This window comes from Condylura cristata, unplaced genomic scaffold (genome assembly GCF_000260355.1).
Source record: "Condylura cristata isolate star-nosed mole 26May11 unplaced genomic scaffold, ConCri1.0 scaffold00004, whole genome shotgun sequence".
NCBI classification, from domain to species: domain Eukaryota; kingdom Metazoa; phylum Chordata; class Mammalia; order Eulipotyphla; family Talpidae; genus Condylura; species Condylura cristata.
In genome coordinates this window covers 40962579-40975062 of record NW_004567105.1, presented here as the reverse complement: position 1 = coordinate 40975062, position 12484 = coordinate 40962579, and the positions used below count along the sequence as shown (strand labels likewise).

General features: G+C 39.1%; 1 pseudogene; it reads left to right on the top strand.

Moving 5' to 3' along the window:
• Positions 1-10156: 10156 nt before the first annotated feature.
• Positions 10157-12054, top strand: LOC101620989 (annotated as a pseudogene).
• Positions 12055-12484: the final 430 nt, after the last annotated feature.

The following is a 12484-nucleotide window of genomic DNA, read 5'->3' as shown; positions in this document are numbered from 1 at the left end:
TATTTGCTTCTCACTCCAGCTCTCTCTAGTTGTGTGTGGATCCATTCTATGTTTAATTCTCCCACAATACTAACAGAGGCCTATGTCCTAAACACCAGCCATAATGTCACTTTGATCCAATTGCATAGTTCAAGTGCAGTTCAGTGCACGAAGCTACTACCTAGACCACTGCACACGTGGAAATCATCACTCCAGCTGCTGAAAAAGTTACATATTCCTTGGCCTTTCCCCTACTTTTCAATTCCTCATTTTCCAATAATGGACAAAAAGGGGCCTGGAAGGATTTATATGCATTGATCTCTTATGGTCCCTTCGATTGGAAAGACTAGATCCAGGCCCCCAGTTCTTCAGCTGGAGAACACAGCCACCATCCATCCCCGAGGCTCTGACAGCCAATCCACTCATCTTGGCTGAGTCAGTGGAAAATACATTTATATTTGGCAAATGCCAATTTAATTGGGCTTTTTAAAATTCCAGAAAACTTTAATTGCAGAAAATCACTTAAGTTTAAATCCCTTATTGTCTTTTTTCCCCCTGCCCTTGAATCTGAGCAATAAAACCAGACCAAACTAGAGTTTAATAAAAGCTTATTCCCACTAGAATCCAGAGTACATCTTTAATCTGCTTTAATATTTTCTTCATGAATAGTTGCCCAGCTAACTGTAAGAGGTCAGCAGCCTGTTTCTAATTTGTGCTTTTTACTCTTTTCAGAAGATGGTAGAAAAATATGCAGAAAATAATGTCTACAAAGTAGGCACAGTTCCCATAGTCCTGTGCAGCTGCCAGATGCTGTTCAGCTTGCTGGAGAGAAGAGCTGTCAGTGTGAACAGAGGACATGTGATGTCCCTTACTCCCCTGTGCAGCTTTGTGAGACACACACACACACCTGTATACCTGGTATCATACTAATAATGTGCAAATGCAATATAATGGACAATTCAATCCAGGTCCACCAATTTCCCAAGTAGATTCTCCTGCTGCATGGGATTGCCAGACAAAATACAGGACACTCAGTTTAAATGGAATTTCAGACAACCCAGATTCTTCTAGTAAACTCATAGCACAGGGTACTGTTTTAGTGTAAGTATACCCCAAATGTTGTGTGGGACATACATACACTAGAAAACATGTCTGCTCTTTTTCTGAAATTTCAATTGAACTGACATCCCATTTTCTTTTGTTTAGTGGGAACAGTCCCACTAGAAGGACTTCTCTACACTTGTAGATGGACACTCTACACTCACAATGTGACCAGAGATACATCCTATACCTATACCAAGTTTGACTATCTTGTTCTCTTAATTGGTATAAACCCCAATTCAGTTTTTAAAAAATATATAGTTGGCAAGGTGTAGGAAATACTGCTGCTTAACATTTTATTTTACACTTATGAGAAGGAAGGAAAGGGAAGGGAAAAAGTGAAAAAAGGAAAAAAGTGATCTGTAGAATATGTAACTCTTAAAATAATCAGCACTTCAACTATATGAAATTTATAGACTATTAAAAACTAATTTCACTTAAAGCTAAACAAATAATAATTCCTTTTTCTGGGTATCCATTTGGAAACATAAACTATAAAATATTATGTTGAAACACCTCATTTTAAATATACATATATTTTATTAACTTAATTACAGCTAGTAATGCCATTTTTCTCAAATGTTATAGTCAAACCAATCTCCTATAATTAGATTACAGTAAACCGACTATATTGTTTGAAGATAAATTAAGTTTTCTTCTACTCAAAACATAAACTAGAAGTACCCCAACCTCTGAGGATCTGTAGGTAACTAAAATTTTGGCATTTTTGTAAGTAAAGTAATTAGTTAAATTAAAAAAAAAATGTTTACCTACAGGTAACACAACACCGTCACATCACACAGTCACAGCTCTCATAATTTAATAATTTGACTTCTCCAGCACTTGGCTGTTTTCTCTAATTAATGAGACATGTGCCGCAGGCCTGAAAGGGCTTTCTCCATATTTAATGATTTTCTAAGTCAGCCTTTAATGGACAGTGGTTAGTAGATTTAAACATTGCTTCTCTCGGTTTAAATGTGATAGAAAGTACAAATATGCACTTATTTCACTTTGGATTAAACTTCTAGGAATAAAAACATGTTATTTTCTATCCGGTGTGCATCACTAATCCCACATTAGCATCAGGTAAGAGTTTAACTGATGTGGGGATAAGGGATATTAAAGTCACCACAATATTTTCTATATAATGAAGCCTCATTGTATCTATTTGAATATAGCTGCATATATATATAGGGAAATGTCCTAAGACTTATAATGCATTAGCTCTAAGATTCCTTTGTCATCCTCTAATTCTCTGTGTGCCTTTGAAGCAAAGTGGAATGTCAGGATAAAGAGGATCCCAGGCTCTCCTATACCACTAACTCCTGTGTCCATCTACATGAAAGGACATAGTTTTCCCTTTCATAGACATGAAAACACAGACTTGGCCAACCCCAATACATAGCAACCAGATTTATTTAGTTAGAGAAAAAAGGACTTTGCAGGGATGAAGAAGAGAGCCTGAAATCTTTGGAAGGACCTAGATGACACCAAAGCTAAATGTCACCATGGTGGCCACCATGTTACACTGCAGGTCTACATACCAAGGACAGGCTGCTGTCCATCTTGAGGATGGGAGTTGAAATATGACACATTCTTAAAAAAATGTGAGATACGGTAAGCCTAGCAGATGAAGAGGTGACTGTCATTGGGAAGGTAGTTTGTTTGCTACAGTTCCTGTAGGAGGGAACATGTCATACCATGGGGACCACATGGAAAGCTCTAGAGTTGGTCAGAAGTCAGAGGTTGGGGTGGTATATACAAATTTTTATGTGTGGTTTCCTTAAGAAGGAACAGGTAAAGCAAGGTCAACATGCCTAGGACTAACTGGCATGTAAAGGCTGTCCCCAGATGTCTGGTAGCTGTTTCTGGTTTGTTTAGGGAAGTGGGCCAGTGGCTCTCTTACTAGACACCCATGACCTATATGACTTTATGAGAGAAATGTGTACATCATTCCTAGAGGCAGTAATTCCTAGACGCATGGCTGGTCCTTGATAGAATGTCTCCCAGGTCTGAGAGCTCCAGTGGGGTTTCAGTTCTTGACGGGTAAGCCTTAATCACCACTAACATCTAAAGCATCCCTGCGACCATGTGGAGCATGTAGGCCCATGTGATTATGAGACATACATGCTCTAATGTTAATGAGATTGCTTTATAGAGCTAAGAAAAAGCCAAAATTGTTGCCCCTTTCACCCTTGTCACCAGTCTTTCCCAGAAAGGAGAGGGCACAGTTTATATCAAAGCGACCAAAATGAGCAGAATTCAAATGGTAAAAAAATTGCATAGAATCTGAAGAGGACAAAGTTTCAATAGCTCCTTGAATTATTTGTCACTTTGCCACTCAAAATGGTACTTAAGATTGTACTTTTTTCTTTTATACATGTATTTTTTACATTATTTTTCATTTTGTACTTTCTTTCATCTCAGCTATAATCCCTGTGGACTTCCCACTGCCACTTCACCCATGTGCCATCACCATAGTCTGTTGTGCTCTTCCTGCCACAGTTTTGATCCTGTTCCCCTCTCTTCCTTCCTCTGGCTTATAGTTATTAGTTATTATTCGTTTTCACTTTATATGTGTGTATGTGTGTGTGTGCTTTTACCTTATATATATAATATATGTAAATATATAAATATATACTTTTACTTTATATATATAATACATATAAGCAGTATATTTACATGTATTTTATATATAAAGTAAATATATCTACATATATACATTTATGTGTATACATACATAGATATGTGTGTATATATATATGTACATTTATATATGTGAATTTTTTCCCCTTAATCCCTTACACTCCTGCTATGAATGGAACATTCTGGTATTTTTCTTTTTATTTCTGGCTTATTTCATTAAGTATGATCCTTCCAACTCCATCCACATTGCCACAAATGGTATGAGTTTATCTTTTTGGTTCTGTATAATATTCATTGTGCATATGTACCATATCCACTTGATCCAGTCATCTATTTTGGGGCATTTGGGTTTATTCCACATATTCTCTATTATAAATAATGCTACAATAAACATAGGGGGTACAGGTGTCCTTTTGAATTAATGTCTATTTGTTCTTTGGTTATATACCTAGAGTGGAATTGCTGGATTTTATGGAAGCTCCATTTTTAGCAATTTGAGAAACCTCTACGCAGCTTTCCATAGTGGTTTTCATTCCCACCACCAGTATAGGAGAGTCCTTTTTCTCCACATCCTCACCAACATTTGTTGTTTCCAGTTTTTTTTTTTTTTTTTTTAATATGTGCCATGGATTGGAAGAACTAACATCATTAAAGTGGCCATCCTACCAAAAACAATTTATATATTCAATGCTATTCAAATAAATTTTTAATGATATTTTTCAAAGAAATGCAACAAATAGTGATGAAATTCATATGGAGCCACAAAAACCTCAAATGGCTAAGGCTTTCCTGAATGAGAAAGAAGGGAATGGAGGTATCATACTCCCAGATTCAAACTTTACTATAATGCCATAATAATCAAAATTGAATGGTACTGGAACAAGAACAGACATACAGACTAATGGAATTGAACAGAAAACCCAGATATAAATCCACAGCTTTGTGACAGCTAATCTTTGACAAAGGAGCAAAGAATATGCAATGGAACAAAGAAAGTTTATTCAACAAATGGTGCTGGGAAAACAGTACTGCAACATGCAAAAAAATGACTATATTACTACAAAAGGATTTTGAACGTTAAATACAAAAATTAGCATATGTGAAATCATTTTCTGGTGATTGACACCTCCTCATTTCAGTCACATGCCTCCAAATAAAGACCTCTGTCATGTACCATGTAATCCCTACCTGCAGAGCTGATTGTTTCTGGCATAGTGAACACATCTGTCACTGATGGCAATAGGCATCACGGCCAGCCCCTGGCCTTAGGTTAAGTCAAGATGCTGACTACTGACACTACTGACACTACTGACACAAAAACCAACTCAAAGTGAATTAAAGAACTAGACATAAGACCTAAAGTCATAAAATATATAAAAGAAAATTTTGGCAAAACACTACATGACATACACTTCAGCAACATCTTTAAAGATACATCAAAACAAGGATAGTGAAGGAAAGAATAAACAGCTGGGACTACATCAAATTAATTAGCTTCTGTACAGCAAAAGAGATAGTACACACACACAATCAGACACTACTGATAGGAGAAAACTTTTGCATACAATACTAATGATAAAGGACGGATCACAAAAACATAACAAGAGCTGACAAATCTCAACAAAAATAAAGTGAACAACCCCATGAAAAAATGAACAGAAGACTTAAGATTATATTTACTAAAGAAAATCTTCACATCAATGAACCTCAAGTTTCAGATTTTCAGCACATTCAACCCAGCAGTATAAAATTTCCTAACCAGTTTTCAAAAACTTCTTGCTATGAAACACCAACTTCTTATTGCAAATGTTCAAAAATAGTATATATCAAAAGACTTATGATATTAAAGTAAAATGTAAATGTCCATCGAAACCATGTCCATAAAGTCTGATTGGCTAAAATAATATTCTTTGGAGAGTATAAACTTGACCACTGATACAATGGAGATGCTGTTATGAGCTGAATTCTTATTTGGATCCCTACTTTCAGAACCTCACAAGTGAAATAGGAAAGGTCTTCACAGAGATAAGAAGTTAAACTGAAATCATTAGTGTGTACCCCAGTCTAACAAGCTTGGTATCCTTATGAAAAGGAGGAATTCAATAAGTAAACAGGTATAGAAGGAAGACAATGTAAAGAGATGCAAAAGGTGGCAAAGGATGAATGTGGAACAAATCCTCCCTCACCCACCTGCTAGTAACAATAAACATCATTTAAGTTACACAGTGTGGTTCTCTGTTACAGTGGTCCTAACCAATTCGTACAGACAGGTGGAAAAGATAGGGCCTGTTCCTTTACATTCCCATCTATATAACATCTCATTCAAAAGCTATAGAGCACAAGGGGTGGTCGATGTACAGTGAAATTTATAGAAAAAGTGACAATAAAACACTCATTTTGGGCCCTCCCTGGTGGCGCAGCGGGTTAAAGCGCAGCACTGAGAATCTAAAGCCGCTTCCGCATGAGTTTGATTCCTGCCTGCCCTGGAGGAGACCACATGGTGTGGCAGACCTCTCCTGACCCGCCCGCTGCTCCCCTCAGCAGTGTACTTCGTCGATCTGCCTGTTCTGTACCCCACTCTGTCTCTGGTGAATCCTCTCACCCTCCACATCTCTGGCCTGTACCCCTGTTCTGTATGAATAAATAAATCTTTAAAAAAAAAACCACTCATTTTGTAAAATGAAATGTTTATAGATATGTATCTAATAACTCTCTTAGATTCAGAGCCTTTCTTAAACTATCATGAGATGGCTAATTAAAGGATTGTGAATGTTAATCCAGAAAGACTATATTTATGTGATGACATAAAAAGGCAAGTGATTTTTCAGATATTGGCAAGTATTTAAATATTAAGGAAATGAGTTAATAAGTTAGTTTGTGTGTGTGTGTGTGTGTGTTGATTTGCTAGTCTTTCTGATAAGTTTTGTTGTTTTTTTTTTTTTTAAAGATTTATTTATTTATTTATTTATCCACACAGAACTGAGGTACAGATCAGAGGTGCAGGGTGGTGAGAGGATTCACCAGAGACAGAGTGGGGAGCAGAACAGGCAGATGGAAAAGTACACTGCTGAGGGGAGTAGTGGGCGGGTCAGGAGAGGTCTGCCTCACCATGTGGATCACCTCCGGGGCTGGAGATTCAACTGGCACAGAAGCGGCTCCTGCTTGCTTGCAGTGCTGAGTCCTCCACCAGGGAGGGCCATGAGTAAGTTTTACCTAATCAGAATACTCTATAGTCTCTCAGATTCTTGAATGTACTAATTAAATAGGACATGCTAGAAAGAAAACTGCAGTAGTGAGGCAGTTAACGTCCTCCTTACCTCATGAAAGTTACAGATGGGAAAACTGGTATACAGCCAACTGGCCTGACTACCTCCTTTGGGAACTCACCAATGGCAAAATGTTAAGGTTACAAGCTTTGTATTTTTTCACAATTATTAAAGCGATTTTTAAAAATGTCCCCCCAAGTGGAAAAGAAATCTATAAAACTAATGCACAGAAAGTTAAAATTCTAGAATAAAATACCTATTGTTATTGACTTTCACTGCATTGTTCTTAGTTTAAAGTGAGAAGAATAATTTTTATAAGATGTTCTGTGGCAAAAGTTCTCCTCCTGGAATCTTTTCAGAATGAAGCATTGTAAAAGAATCTGCCAAGCAAACAGCTGTGAGTTTTACACAGTAGAGGGATATGAGGTTTGGGGAAGGAACACATGGGAACCATCTTCAGAGCACTTCCAAAGAGTCATTCACATTAAAACAATAAAATATTAGCCATATAAAAACCTAAGAAGATACAAATCCTGGTGATAAAACCGTTTTCATTTGGCCACACAATGAAAACAAGGGTGTCCCGCTAAACAGCGAGGCCCTGTGGTTCCTGTTCCATAACACTTCACCTCGACTGTGTCAGACAAGACATGAATGCAGGTTAACAGTGTTCAGAGAGCAGCGCCGGTCACCCCTGCTTTGTCTGTCTCTGCTAGTGGAGATCACAAAGATTTCCACCTGGTCAAGGTACAACGATGACTATAAAAACAATGATGAAAGTCGAGTATCAGCCACCGCTGCCCCTCCCCCAACAAATCAGACTGCCATTTTAGAAGTCACTGATCTCTCACGCTCATGCCAGACTATTTTTTTCTTTTTCTTTTTTTCAAAGATTACAAACCATTGTTTTTCTTCATTGTCTGCTGTGAAGATTGGACTCAATTCTAGAATAATGGTTAGTAATATAGCACCCCTATTGCATAATTTTCTAAGATGCCTTCTTTGCTAGCAGATTTTTAAAATTTATGTAGCACTGGTTTACAGTAAGTACTGTAGAAGATTTAGTGCTGTATATTCAGACATTTCAAGTATAACCACTCCACCCCCACCACCAAGATACCCACAGTCCTCAACCACAGTCCATTATGCTACCCCTGACCCCCCCTTTTCTCTGATCCTTCTCATTCCCTCTTTTTGAGCTTGAATTCTGCAATCAGATTTCTAGTGTTTGCTATTGGTTTGAGTTTATCTAACATTTTGTTCTGTTTCTTTTCCTCCTTCTGGTTTATTTCACTTATCATAGCCCTCTCCATACAATATCTATTATAGTATACTTTGTATTTATATAATATATATTTTATTAACATACCATGTAGCATGTTTTAATGTATGTGAATGAACATACATACACACATTCATAATTTTATATATGAAATAAGTATATTACGTGTGTGTGTGTGTGTATATAACCAGACTTGCATTTTTGTGATGATATGTAGTGTAAAATATCCAGTTGTGCATATATACTCTTTTTCTTCCTGATCTACTCCTCTATCTCTGGGCACTTCACCCCAGGACTGCTTCAGATTACAGTTTGGACCATGGGGCCTTTTGTGACCTCCAGAGCCAGGTATGGAAGGAGAGTATACATAACATTGTGGAAATATTTATTAATTTGAGTCTATCTCCTGGAAAGCTCTTCCATGCAGACCTCCGAGAACTTCACAGATCTTCGAGACTTTCATGTCAGACCCCTGACTCTTCTCTGACTCATCTGAGCAGCTTACCTGACAGAACATTGAGACTTCCACATCTGCTCACCACTTAAAGCTGCCACCTACCACTGTTCCTCCCTTTGGCCCCTTCTTCCATCTCACCTGCTGACTGGCTTTGGTGCCAGTGTCTCTGATGCCTGGTACACTCTGGTGTATACACTGTTGCCTGGTCCCCTATCACTGCCTCTAAAAAGGCTGCCAACATCCTGTGCCTGGCATCTCTAACACCAGTGCCCTACCTTGCCACCTTGCTGACTGGTGCTGACTTGTATCATCCCTCTCTTAAGAGCTCTCCCTGCCTGACTACCACCCCTGCCCTAGCACATCTAGCACATTCTCCTAGTGCTGTTGTGTCCAGAGTTACACCCAGCGCTGCCCTAGCCGCACCACCTGTGACTAACTCCAGCTGCCACCCTGAGTTGGATTTTGGTCAACCACTCATTGGTGTGCCACTGGCTCTAGGCTCTCATGAAAGGACAATGCCACTTTGCATAAACAGCCTATGATTGGACTACTGGACACTGAAAACTCTAGCTGGGTAGGACAGTTGGCCACTTGTGGCTTTAAAAACTCTTTCCTTTCCCCCAATTTTCCCTTAGTTAATAAACCCAGTACTTTGTACTCTGAACCTGAGTGGGGTCTTGCAATTTTGAGCACATATGTGAGGATACATGAACCATGCCAAACCCAAGGTTTTGCAGTTTCATTTATTGGGTCCTGCAGGGAGAATGGGCTCAAGGACCTGCTGGGAGACTGCTGGGCTCATTCTACCTAAGACACCATTCCAGGGATCCCATAAAACCAGACCTATCACTAACCAGGTACATATTGTGGTAACCTCCACTAAACCTCAGACCACTAACAAGCCTCTGGATATACATTAAACTACCAGTCTGTTTGCCAGTAAAAGAATGCATAGCTAAGATAAGGACTCATTTGTTTTTCAAAAAACCATCAAGCCTTTACATAGATGAAATAAATTATAGTTCCGGTCACAGATCCTGTGTGTCTACAAATCCATAATAAATGGAGAATTGCCCACCTTCCCTCCAAACTGAAACCTGCCTCAATCATTCTCCAAACAATTCTCAGTTTCTCTGCTTTTCTAGATGTAAAACTTCCTATTAAAAAGCCCCTCCATGGCGTGATGGATTTGAGAATTGCCTCTTACTGTCCTAGTCTTCGCCTTACAGATATTAAATTCTTTTCCTGCTTCAAACTTGTGGTATTCTGTATTTGATTTTTTACTGTGTGCTGGGCACAAGGACCACAACTGCTGGGCCATAGAAGATGTAATCACCAGCTTCCAGGGACTATTGTATTTTACCCATGCATCATGCAAAATCTAAATGGAGGAAAATGTCACTGGGGACACCTCTGTCAGGTGTCATGTGCGTGGTACATCACAAGAAGATGTACAACAAGAAGTTGCACAACAAGAAGTTGCCTATCACATTGGGCCCTGTGGAGCTAGGTATACAAAATCAGTAACTCACATGCAGATGAAAAACTTTACACCAGAAACTACAAACGGGGCCTCCTTTGTGGTGCAAAGGGTTAAGTCTCAGCATTTATCAAGCTATTCTCAGCTACTGCAGCAAGAGTTCGATCCCTGGCCAGGGAGGCGACCCACATGGCAAAGCAGACCTCTCCTGTCTCACACTCTTCTGCCCTCATCAGTGTATCTCAGTACATCTGTCTGTTCTGCTCCCCACTCTGTCTCTGGTGAATCCTCTCAACCCCAGTACCTCTGGCCTACATTCCAGCTCTTGTGTGCATAAATAAATAAAATAAATCTTAAAAAAAAAAAAGAAAAGAAAAGAAAATAAGAAACTACAAATTGTTGAAAGCAATTGGCCAGGGGAATTGGCAAGATACATTTACAGGAGACTGGTTGCAATAAAAATTTAACTAACTGAATTCAGTTAAATTCAGCAAGTCTACAGAAGCTCTTCAGATAAGAAGGAATAATAAAAATTTTAAACCATCCAAACATAGTAAAGATATTGAAAGTCATTAAAACTGACAAGACACTGGGCCCTCCCAGTGTTATGTCAAAGTACTGAGGCTAGCCAGACACTTCAGTGCCAGTTAAATCCCTGGCCCCACAGGGGACCCACATGGCACAGCAGACCGCTCCTGTCTTGCCCATTGCTCCCCTCAGCAATGTACATTGTCAATCTGCCTGTTCTGCTCCCCACTCTGTCTCTGGTGAATCCTCTCACCACACCTGCATCTCTGGCCTGTATCCCAGTTCTGTGTGCATAAATAAAATAAATCTTTTTTTAAAAAAAAACAGACAAAACACTACTTAATCATGAAGTATGCAAGTGAAGGTGAAGTGTTTGACTATTTGGTTACAGATGAAAGAATGAAGGAAAAAGAAAGAAATGCTAAGTTTAGGCAGATAATCTCTGCAGTCTAGTATTTCCATCAAAAGCAGACTGTTCAGAGATCACAAGGCTGAAAATCTATTGTTAGCTGTTGATATAAACATTAAAATAGCTGACTTCTGTTTTATTGATGAAATTACTGCTACTGTGTGTCTGTCTTCCATATGCAGACCCAGAGCTCTTTCAGGGCAAGAAATGTGATAGTCAGAACTGGACACTGGATCCTTGCTGTCATCCTTGGTAACCTTGACAGTGAGTTCACCCAACTGATGGTCAAAATCTACAGGAGCTGAAAGAATGGGTATTGAGAAGGGAATAGAGAAATCCTTTTGACATGTCTACAAACTGGGAAAACATTCTCAAATGTGTCCTGATGCTAAATCTAACAAAATGAGGTACTCTGGAGCAAAAAATGGAGGGCAGATATATCAATGCAGGACATGAGGAAGGTGGACCATTTGTTGAGCCAGAACTATGGTCTCAGAAAAGGATATTATGGTAGGGAATAGGATGTTCACAAGAAATATTTCAAGAATACCTTAGTAAAATAAAATATGATGAAATCACAGCTACATATTTGTTGTTGGGGAGAAAAATCTTCAGAGCTGAATGCTAATGATTCCAGTTTTAGCAGCATTCTTTCATTTGCGAAGGTTAGGCCAAGCAGTGACCTCAACAATAGTACTGGCCAGCCTCCTCACCACAAAGTGTAAAGAAGCTTCTTTGAGCCAAAAGCAGTGGCGGTTCAGTGACCATGCTGGATCAGCTATTCCTTCAGTTGTCGCCTATTCTAAAAGGAGTCAGGCAAGCACCGTAGATAGTGACCTCAAAGAAGACAGAAATTCCTCCTGGAAATCAAGCAACAGTACAAGTGGAGGAAATTGTTGCAACTAGTCTCATGTTCTGGAATGCACGTTGTCCCAAAAAGAGATATTCTTGCGTGCAAGAAGGACTTCACTGACCCTAATAATAATACTGACATCTGACAGAAAGGCATTATGAAATAAGGGCCTCCCTGGTGCTGCAAGGGTTAAAGCACAGTACTGTGAAGCTATCCACAGCCACTGCAGTAAGTTTGATCCCTGGCCAGAGAACTGACCCACATGGTGCAGCAGACCTCTCCTGACAACTGCTGCTCTCCTCGGCAATGTACTTCGTCAATCTGCCTGTTCTGCTCCCAGCTCTATCTCTGGTGAATCCTTTCACCCTCCCACACCTCTGGCCTGTACCCCAGTTCTTTTATGCATAAAGACATAATGAAATATTTATGCTTGCCTGAAAGAATGAAAGTTGATAGATATTCAGTAGTTCAGTAAAGAAGATA